We start from the raw sequence: 14,758 nt of genomic DNA on the forward strand, positions 1-14,758 counted from the left end.
GGCAGACAGAGTGGCAGGCAGAGGCAGAGGGAGAAGCAGGCTCCCTGCCAAGCAAGGAGCCCGATGTGGGACTCGATCCCAGGACGCTGGGATCATGACCTGAGCCGAAGGCAGCCGCTTAACCAACAGAGCCACCCAGGCGTCCCAAAACAAAAATTCTTAATACAGCTTTTCGAACAAAGGAAGTTTTAACTTAAACATTTTCATTGCTGTATTACTCAGTAAAAGATTGTCAATCATAAAAAATATATTACCTGTGGAGAAAATCCTCATAACATAGTGGAATGGAAATACAAGCTCATGGAAGGAAGGGAACAATGTAAATTTCCAGCTGTTAAAGAATTAGAACGTTTCTCCATTTCTTTAAATGGATAATGGAGGCTATCAAATGGCCATGAGATTTAGATTCCACTGGACATTTCAAAGAGATTAAGAATTTTTATTCTATAATATCAATATTGATTTTTCTTTGAATTTTCCTAATGGCTGTCATATAGATTACATAGGCAAACAGAAGGATGTGGAAGGTGAAAAAAAAAACCAGTGTTTATAAAATGCTAGAAAGCATATCCTTTAGAACTATTTAAACTTGGGATGAAAAGTTTAAATGCCAACTTAGAAAAGTGGAAGAGTGTATGTAATGTTAAAAATTCTTGTAGAGGATTCGAAAGCCACTGTTGGGGAGTTACGAATCCCGTGTCTACTGCATGTGTCCCGCTCTGCCTTTACTGGGAATCTTTGATGTGGCTTTAAAAAAAAACAAAAAACAAAAAAAACCACCCTCCCATCGTGCCCTGCCCTGGGGCTCTGGATGCCGCCGTCCTGTCCACCGGGCCCACAGGGCTCCCCGGCTGGCCCCTCCCCACAAGCAGCCTGGAGCCCCACTCCCCCTGCCCGCCGCCACCTCCTCCCAGCCCGGCCGGCCGGCTGTCCAGCCAGCCCGGAGTAAATAAACCACGTAAATAAACCACCGGGCAGGGACCCAGACAATGGGCCTTGGCGAGGAGTTAATGGGCTGGGCCTCTCGCGCTAGCCGAGTGTGACCGGAGCTGGCAGGGGGCCTGGCCTGGCGCCAGCATCCATTACGACTAGACGGAGCCAGGGCAGACTTGGCACGGGTGGGCCCCACAGCTGGCAGATTCAGTCACCCTGGCCATGAGGGCATGAGGCCTGCCCCTGGGGCCCGCTGCCACCCTCTGGCCTCACTCCCACCGCTGGTTGCCGTCACTGCCAGTGGAGAAGAGCCTCCTTGGGTCCCCAGACCCCTGGCCCTGACCTTTGGTCCTCCCTGGGGGACTGTCCCTGATAGGGCCTCTTCCTGTTCCAGGCTGTTACGTGGCCCCACAGGCTAGGGGTAGAGAGTAGGGGGTGGGGCAGTGGCAAGGAATGAGGAAGGCTGCTAAGCTTGGCTGGTGTCTGTCAGCAGGAAGAGCAGGTGAGGCAGGCCTCATTTCTGGCCTTCAGATTGAGGCCCCAGTGGGCCTTTCTCTTCTTATCCCTCCAAAACTCTTCAGGGCCATTGGGTCTAGACCACCTCAGCAATGCCACCCTGAAGAGAGAGTGGAAAGGATTGTCAGGGGAGCCAACCTGAGGGCTTTCCTAAGTCTCTTTGCTAGGAAGCTGTTCCTGTTGGTGATAGAAACAGGGCTTGGCTGGGTAGAAAGGAAATTCTTGGCTTTTTTTAAGTTGACTTCTAGCTCCCAGACTCTCCTCAGACACTCTCCCCCAGGCAATGAAGTAGAGTAGCAGCGCACGCGTCTCCTCAAGTTGACCCCTCATCCTATTCTGAGAAGGTCCACGGTCTCACAGTGTTGCTGAGCCAAGGTTTCGCTAGTTTGGCCTGACATTAGGGGAGACAGATCCCTCCACTGGACAGAGTCTCCAAATCTTAGGGGATGGTCAGTGCATCTCTCCTCGGAGAGGTCCCACTGAGGAGCAAAAACATGTGTTTTTCTAGAACTAGATTTTTCACTTTTCCATCACTCTGTTCTCAGAAGGAGTTTGCTATATGGAATAACTGCCCATCTGAGGGTGGGGAGACTATGGGGTCCACCAAGTGACACCAGCTCTAACCACACTGGAGAGTCAGGGTCTCCAAATCACGAGAGAAGACACAGTGACAAGTCACAAACAAAACTGGTCTGGACCAGGGATGAGAAATGTCCTGACATTTTGGACAAAAGGAGGAATGGGAGGAAGGAGAAGAATGAACTTTTTCTATATAAGAAATATGGTCATTTGATGGAGAAATAAAAATACGCACGATTCTCTTTTTCCTCCACTGTGCTTACTTTTTAAGTGTCCTTTAAGGACCTACAAAAATCACTTAGGTCGTTTAGGAACATAAAATGTGCTATGCATAACTTGGCTCATAAAATTGTCACCTTTGTTATATGGACTTAGAGATGTGAAGGCCTGTTAAAAAGTTAAAAACGTGTTGTTAATGGAGAGTCTTTATTTTTCCCCATATTTTTTAAAACCAAAAGACTCCTGAGGGAGTGTGACTTTCCCCTCACTCCTGGACTTCACTTCTACAGCCTGGACTCATCTTTTTGGTGCTCGTTTACACAGGAGCTTGCAGGATTTCCACTCTGGACACCTCACACTTGGGGCTGGCTTCATGGGGACCCCACTGGAACCAGGTGCATAGGGACCTGAACTCACAAGGACCCTGCCCTTGGTTTCATATCTGCTGTTGCCATCTTTAAATTCTTCGTAATTTGGGGGCACCTGGGTGGCTCAGTTGGTTGGATGTCTGCCTTCAGCTCATATCATGGTCCTGGGGTCCAGAGATTGAGCCCCGCATCTGGCTCCCTGCTCAGAGGGGACCCTACTTCTCCCTCTCCCACTCCCCCTGCTTGTTCTGTCAAATAAATAAATGAAATCTTTTTTTTTTTAATGTATTTATTTGACAGAGATCACAAGCAGGCAGGCAGAGAGAGAGAGAGGAGGAAGCAGGCTCCACGCTGAGGGGGGAGCCCGATGCGGGACTCGATCCCAGGACCCTGAGATCATGATCTGAGCCGAAGACAGAGGCTTTAACCCACTGAGCCACCCAGGCACCCCTGAAATCTTTTTTTTTAAAAGTCTTCATCATTGAAGAATTGGTGCTGCATTTGCATTTTGCGCTGTGTCCCACAAATGACTTAGAGCATTCGGCTCACACCCCCCACCCCTCCAATCCCCCTTGCCTAGGCCAATGATGACCTTCCCAGTCCTAGTCCCTCTGGGCCATTACTGGGACTCACTGGCACAGTCTCTACAGGACCCAGGATGGCCCTTGTCCTTGCTTAACTCCCCTTTCTCTCTGCAGATGCCTGTGTTCCTCACCTGGTCCTTGCCTGATCTTCCCTGGTTCCCTGGCGGCAGGGGTGGGGGGTTAACTCATCAGCCTCTACTTTGCTTTGCATGCATCTTTGCTCTGGCTCTGGCTCTGGGGACTGTGGGGGAGTCTCCAAAAACACCACTGAGCCTGTTTCCAGTGTGGGGTCAGTAGGAGCAGCCAGGTTTGTGCCTCACTGCAGCTGGTGTTCCCTTCCAGAAGCTGTACCTCATGCAGAGCGGGAAACCTTCAAAGGAGCCATGGCTTCCTGGTTGCTCCCTTGCATCCTGATCCAGTCTGATGGTGTTTTTGCAATTTTCCCGTCAGCTCGGTGGGAGAAGTTCAAAGAGACTCAGTCTTCCTTTCTGGCTTCCTTTCCAGACAGAGCAGCTTTCTCTCGGCTGCTCCCCTACCCCAGCTCTCTCGAAGAAATTGGTGTCTTTCCTTTTCCCTCCCCCACCCCCAGCCAAAAAAAGTTCCTGAGGGTTGTCCTGAAAGCAGGTGGGGGAGTATCTGAAGTATGAAGCAGGTCAGAAATCAGCCAAGCCCTAGCTGTGGCATCTCTTTGCCAATGCCCTGCGTGAAGTTAGACTCTCAGAGGCTTTTCCAAGGGAGAAGCTCAGAAAGGGAGGGACTGGAAGAATGTTAGCATCTCTCCTTAGAGCAACTGCAAGTGGCCAATTCTGAGAGAAAGTGACAGATTTTTCACAACTTGCTCCCGGGTACACTTCCTGGCGGCCAGTGACCAAGTGGAACTTGCTCACCTGCGGCCTTCCTGTGGGTGAAGCTTAGTAGCTTCCCTGGGAAGAGCCCTGGATCCCAGGGGTCTTGGAAGAGGTCTTCAAGCTGAGAATGTGGGGCAATCCCTTGTGGCCCAAATCAGGAGTTTTCCAGTTCTCCCAAGGCATTTGCGCTGCTCGGCACTGTCCTCCGTCAATTCTAACTACCCCAGAAAACCTAGTGCAGGGCCCAGGACAGTGCACAGACACAGGTAACATGACCCCTGTGTCCCTGCTCTCCCTCTTTCCTCTCTACTAAAATGAGTCAACAAGACCTGGGGTTGGGGCTGCGTGGCTAGAAGTACCAGGTCAGACACAACCACTTACTTTAGCAGCACCTGGCAGGCCCAAGGATGAGCTCTGAGCTCCAAGTCTTCCTTTTAAGATCAGCACTGAAGCTGCCAAAGACAGAATGCGCAACCATCCCTGGATCTGGGGATAGGACTAAATAAGTGAAACCATACAGGAGACAAGGTGAACTGTAGGCCCAGAGCCAGCAGGAACACGCTCTGAAAATTGAAATCCCAAAGGATTGCGAAGGGGATGGTTTCCAGGGAGGTCCCAAAGCATAATCCCTGTAGAGAAGGCTCAAATGGCAGAGGGTTATCTGCTCAGCTTCTGGAGAAAGGGGGAAGGTACCCTGGAGCAGAAGAAGGACAGAACTGCAAATGAGAGCAGTCAGCAAAAATTACTTCTTGTCCCGCAAAAGGGAGGAGGAGTCAGGATGGAAATTTCCACTAAGCAAGACTGTCAAGACACTGGGTAAAAGTGGAAGGGGAAAGATGTTCACAGGGCAGGAATTCACACCATCGGAATCAAAGTGATTCACTTTGAGCCTAGTGATGGGAGAAGGAAGGGAATCAAGTAAGTGGTGAAACTGTGACCACATTAGTCAATCGCGTGACCTAAAAGTGTGTGGGACTTTCCTTGCAGAATTAATACACAAGGACTTGGAAGGCCTTTTGTGGCCAGAGATGGTTAGCTGCCAACAATTCTGTGCCCTTCCAGCAACAATTCTGTGCCCTTCCATAGGGTGTGGATGATGCTGGGGAGTGTCCACTCAGCCAGGGACTCTATTCCCCAGGTCCCCTAATAGTAAGCACAGTCCCGTGTGACAAGGACTCACTCATGGGAAATGAGTGGTGTGTATCATTTCCAAGCAGACGTGCTTTCTCCACCCTCTTTTCCCCCCATTTGTAATGACTTTGAAGGTACATGCTAAAGTTGGCCAAGTGACAAATTAGAAGGAACCTGGGTTCCTGAATCACCATGTTGAAGGCCACTCCACCAAACATTCACATTAGACAGATGTGTGAGTGAGAAAACTTTTTTGTGTTAAACCTTTGAGATTTGGATGGGGTGGGCGGGTTTTAATATACTAGTTATCATTCCTTCCATCTCCAACCCAGAAATTGAACTTCTAGGAAGGTTTCCTTAAAAAAAAAAAAAAAATCAGAGATGCAAAGATTTATCGAACCTAAGAACAAGGAGCAAAACCTTAAATGGCTACGATCACTGTGAATGTTGCACAGGCCTCAGAAGTATGGGGATGGGCAGTGGCCCAGGCAGAGGGAGAATAGATTAGGCAATTGCACAGTAGTGCAAATATTCATTGTTGTGGTGGGAAGAAGGAAGAATAGCAGTTGAGAAGAAAAGCAAAAAATGTATCAATAAGTCCTGTGTTTAAAAAGTGTATAAACCAAACCATCTGAAAAAACATTCTGGCAAAGTTTGGTGAATAGATCCTGGCATGGAAATACTTTGTTAATTGTGATTGAGGATAATCGGCACTTTTCCCTAAGATATCCTTCAACATAAGATTAAATTGCCATGGTCTCTTTTACCTTTTCTATCTAGATTTCTCCAGCCCTAGTACCCTAGTACCCTAGTACCCTAACATGAGCGTTAGGGTACTGGGGCTATCATCTGAAGCCTTTTTTCCTTCTTTCTGCAATTGATCCTTCTGGCCATCCCATCTGGCCCCAGATGGTCATACTGGTGTAGTAAGTACCAGTACTGGAAGTTATGTTTAAAATATACTATATTTGGGGATGCCTGGGTGGCTCCGTGGGTTAAAGCCTCTGCCTTTGGCTCAGGTCATGATGCCAGGATCCTGGGATCGAGCCCCACATCAGGCTCTCTGCTCAGCAGGGAGCCTGCTACCTCCTCTCTCTCCCTTCCTGCCTCTCTGCCTACTTGTGATCTCTGTCTGTCAAATAAATAAATAAAATAAACAAAAATAAATAAAATATACTATATTTATATTTTGTTTATGTGTTCAAATTACTTTCACTATTTTGCAGAATTTGAATCCCTATTTCACAACTGGTGTCTTTTGGACTGGAGACTCTCACATATGCCAGAGTTGATTTTCAAGGTGTTTTTGCTTTTGTTTTGTTTTTTAAGATTTTTTTTTTATTTATTCATTTGACACAGAGAGATCACAAGTAAGCAGAGAGGCAGGCAGAGAGGGAGGAAGGGAAACAGGCTCCCTGCTGAGCAGAGAGCCCGACACGGGACTCCATCCCAGGACCCTGAGATCATGACCTGAGCCGAAGGCAGCGGCTTAACCCACTGAGCCACCCAGGCGCCCCTGTTTTGTTTTGTTTTAAATAGTGATCTCCAGTATGGGGAGGAAAAAAAAGAGAGAGAGAAAGAAGGGCACCTGGGTGGCTCAGTGTGTTAAAGCCTCTGCCTTTGACTCAGGTAGTGATCCTGGGGTCCTGGGATTGCACTCCCGCAGCAGGCTCTTTGCTCAGCAGGGAGTCTGCTTCCTCCTCTCTCTGCCGGCCTCTCTGCCTACTTGTGATTTCCGTCCGTCAAATAAATAAATAAAATCTTAAAAGAAAAAGAGAGAAAGAAAAGAAAAAACTGTCCTCTCTGGTAGGTATGTTAGCGGGGATAGGGCAGCGTATCCTGCAGTAATATAGTAACTCTAAAATTCCAGTGGACACAAAAAAGGTTTATTTCTCTCTTAGGTGGGGTGTTCATTTCAGGTTGGCCAAGGGCTCTACTCCACATAGTCCTCAGAGACCCGAGGTGACAGTTGACACCATGCTGTAGCTGTCCTATCTGGAGCAAGGTGCCTCCCCAATCACAGAACACGGAAAGAGAGAGTAAAGAATGGCACAAGGGCATTTTCTGCCCCTGCCTGGAGGTGACACACATCATTTCTGCTTTTATTTCATTGCTCTTTCGTATTTTATTGTCACATGGCCCACCTACTATGCAGGACCACATATAATGTTTTACAAGCATCACTGTTTCTGCCATAGCTATGTCTTCTCTCATCTTACCATCTCCTCCTGCGCGGTTTGCTACTTATCTTTATGTATATACCATAATCTAACTTTCCAAGAGGGCACTAGGAAGGACAGAGGTAGCAGATGTATACTGTTAATTCCTCTTCCCATGCCCAGCAGACATTGTTCATTAGTCATGGTGCTCTTTTTTGCTAAGCCTAGATAGAGCATCAGAATCCTTCTTAACACTGCTGGCTGCCGGTTTCTCACTCCAGATGATACTCATTTGCCATTCCCTGCCTAGTGAATTTCATTGACCCCGAGGATGAGGACGAGTCAGTGAAACTGGCTTGCTCGGCCCCACCCCCGCTCCCTAATCTGGAGTCTCCAATGTTACCAGCATTTTTGGGCTCTGGTGTTTTCCCTTCAACTTCTACCACTTTGATTGGGGATAAGAACAATCAAAGGAAACTTGACTTCCTTCACAACTCACATGGGCTACCACATAGACTGAAAGAAAAGGAATCTTCAGGGGAAAACAGAAAAGCAAGTTCTTCTGACCCAAAACTTTGAAGTGGATCAGTCCAGACCTCCTCTCCAGAGCCTCCAGAGCTTCACAGGTTACTCCTCAAAATCAAGGAAGGAAATTTTTCTTTCATATCTCCAGTGACATGGAACAAAGAGAAAAAAAGCCTTTTTTCATAAAAATATCCTCCTTAAGGGTTAAACAAAGTAGGATCTCAATGAGAAAATCTGGACGGTTTTCCCCCTCAGCCGTGAAAACCCTGCTCACCATTTTCTGTTTATTTCGAGCTTTATCCTGCACCCGCTTCTCCCTCCCCCTCTCACCCAGGTCTCTGGTAAGAGACACTCTAGAAAACAGAGGAGTTGGGGCGGGCTGCTGGCTTTCTCTCTCTCTCTCTCTCTCTCTCTCTCCCTTTTTTTTTTTTCCCTTCTAAGTCATTTCCCAAAACTTCTTAAAGACCTCACATTATACAAAGTGAAGATTTGCTTTCTCACACCAAGAGCCGAGAAGTTTCTCCTGACAGAAGTTTTCCCTACTGTTGCTGTTTGCCATTGGCTCAGCAGACGTGTAAACAGGGTCATCTGGGGCCAAAGAGGGTGGGTGTTTAGTTTTAAAGCTCTGGGGTTAAGAGTGAAAGCATGTGACTCCAGCCTGGCCCGAAACAGAGAAGCCTTTGTGCGCAGGGAGCCAGCGACTGGCAGTCCCGAGGCGACACGCAGGGGGAGAGGGAAGGAGCGCTGACACAGGTTTCAAGGGTCTGAGAGGAGACCACTGGAGAGAGGCTACCTCTTTGTGTCAGGCTCCCAGGAGGCTCCCAATGAGGGGAGCTTCTGGCTGGGGCTCATGGTGGAGCAGAGAACTTCTAAATAAATAAATAAATAAATACAAATTTTTTAAAAACAGAGCTGCCGTGGTTTGCGAAGGGACACATGTGCTCCTGGGCCAGTGCTGGGAAGAGGCAGACGGAAGACACTGGAAGCAAGAGCAGTGTCCAAGGGGGAGTTTATTGGACAGAACTTCCTTGGACTCCCAACATCGAAACACTGCAGGCTGTTTCTGTGTCAGTGCTCACTGAAGCCCCTCCCCTTCTCATCCCAGATTGTGGAGGTGGGCGGTAAGCAGGAGAAAAGACCAGAGCAGCCTAGACCACATCTCCCCCTCATGGCCCCTGTTCAGGAAAGGGAGGGTTGTGGCTGGCAGAGCAGTGCCAGAGGGAAGCTGGCAGGCTGCTGACTCAGCCCACCCTGGTTGCACCCTCAGGCACCCACAGCCGTTGGCAGCACCTTCACCACGGTGCTGGGGACCCACAGATGTTTGGGGAGCTTGAGCTCCCCTCAAGGCCAACACTCAGTAAGGCAGGTGGCCCTCAGCCCGGTCCACTGTGCTAAACTGCTCCCCACCCACCTGTTATAATGCGGGCATGGGGTGGGGGTCAGGGTGTTGTCTTTTCCCCAATCCCGCCCCCAAACTGCTGCTTTGAATCTCACTGAAGTGAGCAAATTTCTCGAAAGTATGCAGAATCTGACTTCCAGACTTTGGCTGGGGGAGAAAAAGGAAACAAGGTTGATTTTACCATTCAAAGCCTGGGTCCACTGGGACTCCTCAGGGGGAGTTCAGAGATGAATATGGTGGCAGAGAGCCTATCTGTCTGAACATCCCATCGATACTCACCTCATTCCTCTGCTATTCTCCACTCCTTCCTTCTACAAAGCTTTCTGGGCATCTCGCAAATGTCAGGTTATTTGCTGGATAGTGAGGATCTTGTGGGGAATGGGACAGATCAGTTCCTACCACCGGGAGGAAGCATGTGGTCTATCTAGACGTGCACAGAGACATTCACGTACCATTGCCCATTGGTGGTCAGGGCAATGAGTATGAGGTGATTGCCAGTGATGAGAGGTGGTCCTGAGGGTGTGAGATCCAATCTTCCAGGTGGATTTCAGTTTCTCTAGTCAATGAAATGTCACTGGCTCTTCTCTGCATTTCAAGGAGGGATCTGAAGTTATGTATCTGGATTGGCAATAAACAACAACACATTGAGGTGGTACCAAGCCCTACGGCTCAGGCAAGGGGACCCTGGACCCCTTGATCTATCAGACTTGGGGGCTCACGGGTTTTTCTGTGGTCACTGTTTAAAGCAGCGCCCAGGCCACCTGAGCCTGTGTGTGTGTGTGTGTGTGTGTACATTGTCTATGAAGTTTGCACCCTGTGCTCAAGGGCACTTGGCAAATGTAATGATGTGTTAGAAATGAGGTTGCCACCAGCCACTGAACCCTCTCCACTTCAAAGATAGAATCACTGAGCAGAACCCTGGGCTCACTCAGGTGAAAAACAAGAACCTTTTATCTGGGGTGCACAGAGCTCTCAGGCCTTTGCCCTTGACAGCTTCTGGGTCTCCCACAGCCACAGGCCATGTTCTCCTTCACCTTCAACGTCTGATTGCTTCCTACCAGCTCATTCAACATGGACATCTGAGCCAGAAGCCCCTTTCCTCCCTGAGTTTATAGAAAGGCACCAGGCTCGGGACGCCTGGGTGGCTCAGTTGGTTAAGCAGCTGCCTTCGGCTCAGGTCATGATCCCAGCGTCCTGGGATTGAGTCCCACATCGGGCTCCTTGCTCAGCGGGGAGCCTGCTTCTCCCTCTGCCTCTGCCTGCCATTCTGTCTGCCTGTGCTCGCTCTCTCCCCCCACCCTCTCTGATAAATAAATAAAATCTTAAAAAAAATAATAATAAAATAAAATAATTAAAAAAAAAAAAAAGAAAGGCACCAGGCTCATCGCCCCCACTTCAAGGTAGATAAGCTAGACAGTGTGCAAAGACAGCTGTGGCCACAGATACCCTGTCTGGGCTGGGCTGGGGTGGTGGTCTCCCAAAGGCCAGACCGTGGTCACAGCTTTAGTCTCTGGGTGTGTTGACAATGGAGAAGGGTGCATCTCTGGAATCAAGCATGTGGCACAAGGAACACAAGTGCCTCCAGGAACTGTGTCACCCTCCTTCATGGTATAGGCGAGGATGAGCTGTGCAGGAGGGAGACGTACCCTTGGGTATTACCCAAGAAATACCACTTCCTGTGGTAGGAGCAAAGTCAGGGACAGAATGAGGAAAGGGCTGGCTTTGGTTTCTAAGTTTCTGCCGTACTCATTCTTTTGTTTTTCCTTTACGACGAAATTAAGAGTTCCTAAACCTGGGGACCAAGTGACAGATAAAGAGACTCAGTAAATTTCCTGGAATCCCAGATTCTTAGAAATTCTATATTCTGTGTCATCTCCCGAGGAGAAGATTCCTAGATGGTTTCCAGCAGAATCTCAAGAGTTCAAGACCCAACACAGAAACTGCTGAATAAAAATGCTGGGTGGGTCATAGATATGCAGTCTGGTTCCACCCCAATTTATAGATGAGGAAGGACACCAAGGACCAAGTGAAGTCAGGTCCCTGCCCAAAGTCATTGAGGCAGTTAGGGACAAAGTTAGCTTAAAAACCTAGTCTCCTTAATCCTAGTCAAGTAGGGTTTCCACTGCTTCATAGCAACTGGATTTCTTTTGAGACCTAATTTTGAGGGCAGGGATCACGTGGCCTGTTTCTTTTAAAGCTGTGCATGGGCTTGAAGTGGGTTGTCACTCATGGTGAGGGCCTCAGGCAGTACCATGGACTTGCTCAGCTGATCTCGTCTTCTCCAGTGAGCAGGGCTTGACCTGAGTTCAAATGCTAGTGACAGACCCACCTGCAGAGGAGAATGGAAGCCGAGGACTTTGAATGGCAGGAAAAGCAGCAGCTGGACAGGACACCACTTCCATCATTCTCCTCTCGCTCTTCAGGGCAATCGCAATTCCAGCTCCAAGTTGAGTCTGCCCATTCTAGAGGGCAAAAACTTCTCCTGGGAAGCAGGGGATGAAGGGCAGGGTAGCCGGGTTGAGTGGTCAGATTGAGTCTCATTTTCTATTTTCAAGATTTTTATTTACTATTTATTTATTTATTTGGGAGAGAGAGAGAGAAAGCAAGAGACAGAACACAGAGGGAGAGGGAGAAGCAGACCCCCTGCTGAGCAGGGCGCACGATCCCAGCCCCCAGGATCATGACCCAAGCCAAAGGCAGATGCTTAACCAACTGAGCCACCCAGGTCCCCCTCTTTTTTTTTTTTTTTTTAATTTCTATAGTCTCATTTTCCATAGGAACCGGCCGTAAGACCTCCCGTAAGGCAAAAAACACATGAAGCAGAAAGTGCCCTTGGAAATCCATTCTGACACCTGTGAAGGGCCACAAGCAGACACATCACTTCTCAGGAAATTCCAGCCAGCCAGCCTCTCCTTCAGGTTGGAAGACAGTTCTGTTGCTTCCGTGGAGCAGTGGAGGAAACCACTGACATTTAGGGCTATCCTGAACCAGGAAAACGTATCTCTGGGTATGATAAGATGCTGGTGTGATATGAGGCCAGGAAAGGGCTGCCATGCATTTTCCTGTGTCACACTCAGTCCAGGCACATGCTCGCTGATTGGAGGGTAGGAGACCCACCTGCTGCACTGTATCCTTACTACATTTCCCTTTGCCTCCCCATGCCCCGCCGCTGGGCTTGTACAGTTGACTTCATGGAAATTAAAGGGGTGCTCTGGAATCTGGGAATCCCCACCTTAATATTAGCCTCTCAACACAAAGCTGTCACTTTGAGTGTTGAAGCCCTGACCCGCAAAAGCTGTGAAATAATATGTTAGTGGTTAAGCTGCTGACTGTTAGGATAATTTGTTGTGCAGAATGCAAATACAAGAAGACAAATACAGAATATTAATACAAGGGAGTAGCTGGAGAGGCAGTCTAAGGAATGTGGACTTGATCCCTTACGGCAGCTTTTCCAGTGGGGAGCGGTAGGATTGGGTCTGTCTTGTAGAAAGTTCTACTGGTAGCCGAGGACATGCTGTGGGAGGGACGGGGTTGGCAAAGAGACCCGTTAGGGGACTCTGAAGTTGTCCAGGTGAAGAGGTATGTGAAGATGATGTGGAGAGATGGTAAGAGGATTGGTGCAAAAGACCATTCTGAGGGGCATTTGGTGGCTCAGTCCATTGAGCTTCTTCTGCCTTTGCCTCAGGTCATGATCTTGGGGGCCTGGGATCGAGCCCCACATTGGGCTCCCTGCACAGTGGGAAGTCTGTTTCTCCCTCTCTACCAGTTGTGCTCACACACACACACACACACTCTTTCTCTCAAACAAACAAATAAATAAAAATTTTTTAAAAATAGAGAGACCCTTCTAAGTAGAATGCTCGAAGCTTATGGATCAACTGCCTACAGATAAAAATAATAAAAGCAATAATATTATTAGTAAGATTCACAGTGAACATTTATGGAAAACTCAATATGTACCAAGCACTACCGCAAGCCCCCTATATGTAGTCACACGTTTAATGCTCACAGCAACCTGATGAGGTAGGTACTAATCTCCTTTTACAGATGAGGAAACTGAGGCACAGGGAGACTATGACCTGCCCAGTGCCACTTAGCCGGTAAGCTGCGGAGTTCAGCCGGTAAGCTGGGTTCAGACTTAGGCAGTTGTGCCTTTACCATCTCAAGGGACTTCCTCTGGAGGGATCAGAGAGGGACAGAGGGAGGGAGAGGTGGGACAAGGGTGAGCTCTGAGGTTTCTAACCTGGGCAACTGAGTGCAGCCTTGCCCTAAGTAGCGGCGGATGACTTGAAAGACATTCCTCTCACCAATTACCTACTAATTCCCCACGTACCTCAGAGGAGCTGCTTAATGGGCTCGACTACAACCCAGCACGTGCAATGTACAATAACACCCGGATGTGGCACCAGGCCCCGCTTCTACCGCACTCCAGTAAAAATAAATCTCTCTGTCCAAATATAGAGTGGTCAGAAGTGCCATGTTTTACAGGACAAGAGGCAGTTATTTGGCATTAAAAATAGACAAGTTTTGGCTTCCCTGCAGATCTGGGCAAGAGCACTGCTATTTCCAGATGGAAACCTAGGCGGATGGAGTTAGCCCCCCTCTGACTGACTCAGCTATTTAAAAATCCTGAAGAGAAAATTACATCCCCTCTCTGGGCCTCAGTTTACTCATGCATAAAATGAAGTGGTAAGGGGCACCTGGGTGGCTCAGTCGGTTAAGCATCTGCCCTCTGCTCAGGTCATGATCCTGGGGTCCTGGATTGTTCCCTACTCAGGGGTGAGCCTGCTTCTCCCTCTCCCTCTGCCACCCCGCAACTCACACACACTCTCTCTCTCTCTCTCAAATCAATAAAATCAATAAACTATTTTAAAAAATGAAGAGGCCAGGCACAGCAATTGACATGAAAGCTCCTACTATCTGTGAGGGTAGGAACTGGAGTCCAAAGCTGGCCCTTGGAGAGCAGAAGGCCTCCTAAATCACAGGAAACCCACATGGATAAGGTGACCTGGCCCTTCAGCTCGCAGTTCACTGCTCATAGGACCAGAAGTGGGGCTTTTTCCAAGGATTTTCAGAATTCTGTCAAGGGATTTTAATGACCCTTTTGAGTCAGACACCTTGTTAATCCACAAGGAAATTCAAGTCCCCCTCCAACCAGCACACCTCCTGAGATGCTGCCTTGATAAAAGAAATCAAAGACCAGCTAGACACAGGACAGGAGAGGGGTAGAGGGCGGTAGAGGGGCTCCTAGGCATTTTGGGGGTCACCAAGCCTGCTCCCACTGAGGGCCTCTGCCCTTCCCCTCTGTTCTGCAGACCAGCGTTGCTTACACATCCTCATGGAAAAGCAGTAGGCTCAGAGAGGGGACATCATTTGCCCAAGATTGTTCAGCTGGTGGACACTGAAACCGGATCCAAATCCAAGTCTGGATTCAAAGCCCCAGTCTTTCCACCTCATGGAGCCTCTCCGGTGCTGCTAACTGTGAGGTCAGCACAGC

This window comes from Mustela nigripes, chromosome 13, assembly GCF_022355385.1.
Source record: "Mustela nigripes isolate SB6536 chromosome 13, MUSNIG.SB6536, whole genome shotgun sequence".
NCBI lineage: Eukaryota > Metazoa > Chordata > Mammalia > Carnivora > Mustelidae > Mustela > Mustela nigripes.